General features: G+C 28.0%; 1 long non-coding RNA gene across 1 annotated transcript; it reads left to right on the top strand.

The window, feature by feature from the left end:
* The first annotated feature begins 386 nt into the window (after window positions 1-386).
* Window positions 387-873, top strand: LOC142228171 (uncharacterized). The gene is made up of 2 exons (XR_012720087.1): window positions 387-536; window positions 633-873. It is a non-coding gene; the product is annotated as an uncharacterized LOC142228171 (long non-coding RNA).
* Window positions 874-1,083: the final 210 nt, after the last annotated feature.

The following is a 1,083-nucleotide window of genomic DNA, read 5'->3' as shown; positions in this document are numbered from 1 at the left end:
GTGTACATAAATATTTTGAACGCAACAACAAATCATAGCAAAGGGTTGAAATAAATAAAGTGTGCAACAACAAATGGCCACGTGGTAAAGGTTTGAAAAAATATATGAGAGAACGCATTTGAAATTACCTGTGTTTGTGTTTTGTGGTATTGTAAAAATGGAAAACAATCTACGTTTATTGAAGGTAAGAAATTGTGAAATGTGAATACCGTTTTCCATTGAAGCCTGTTTACATTAAACGGACTAAAATAATATATTTTTATTCATTTCTTTTAGTAACCAATTTTATTTCGTGAAATTGACCAATCAATCCCATCAACTCCATCATTTTATCAAATATGTAAGAATAGGTTTGCAACAAAAAAGTAGTTTTCTTAAAACCAAGAGCGGTATGGGTTTGTTGGAAGATTCACCTTGAAGTTGCGAAGTGGCGTTGGTATTAAATTGTATTTTTGTTTTACCTGCCTTTTTCAGTTTGAACCCAAGTAGAGAGCAGTATATCTGATATATAAACTAATGAGCTGAATTATGTAATGGTGAAAAAGTTCTTTCTTTTGGATTTAAAAATATGAAAAATATCCGAAAATAATAAAAATATGTATTTCCCATTTATATATTTTTTCTATTTTTAGAATTTGCAAAGTATCATCAATATAATACCAAATATTACATTGCTTTCCCATTATTTTTGTCTATGATTGGTTCAAATTTTAATAGACGATTTCAATGTGCGGAAATTTTGGAAAGGAATTGTTACTAAAATTAAATTACCGAGCTCCTTAATACACCTTTTTATGCTAAAAGACTACAACTGCAAAAGAAGATTATAAATCTGCAACCTGGAACTAAGAATTGAACTTGATATTCTATGCAGGTAATGTTTAACAAAATTAACTTTTAATTCAACAAAATTAAATTCGAATTATTCTGTTTACTTTCAGAAAAACTAATTTAGCTTACATTCTGCTGATTTATTGGAAATCTAGGTGCATCTACATATTAGAAGGACCATGCTAACATGGTTATTATTATAAGGAAGATAATGATTTATATAATTTATGTAATTGTATTTGTAAGTTATGT

Source organism: Haematobia irritans, chromosome 3, assembly GCF_050003625.1.
Source record: "Haematobia irritans isolate KBUSLIRL chromosome 3, ASM5000362v1, whole genome shotgun sequence".
Classification (NCBI taxonomy): Eukaryota; Metazoa; Arthropoda; class Insecta; order Diptera; family Muscidae; genus Haematobia; species Haematobia irritans.
The sequence above is the reverse complement of the archived record's forward strand: the minus strand, read 5'-3'. Positions and strand labels throughout refer to the sequence as shown.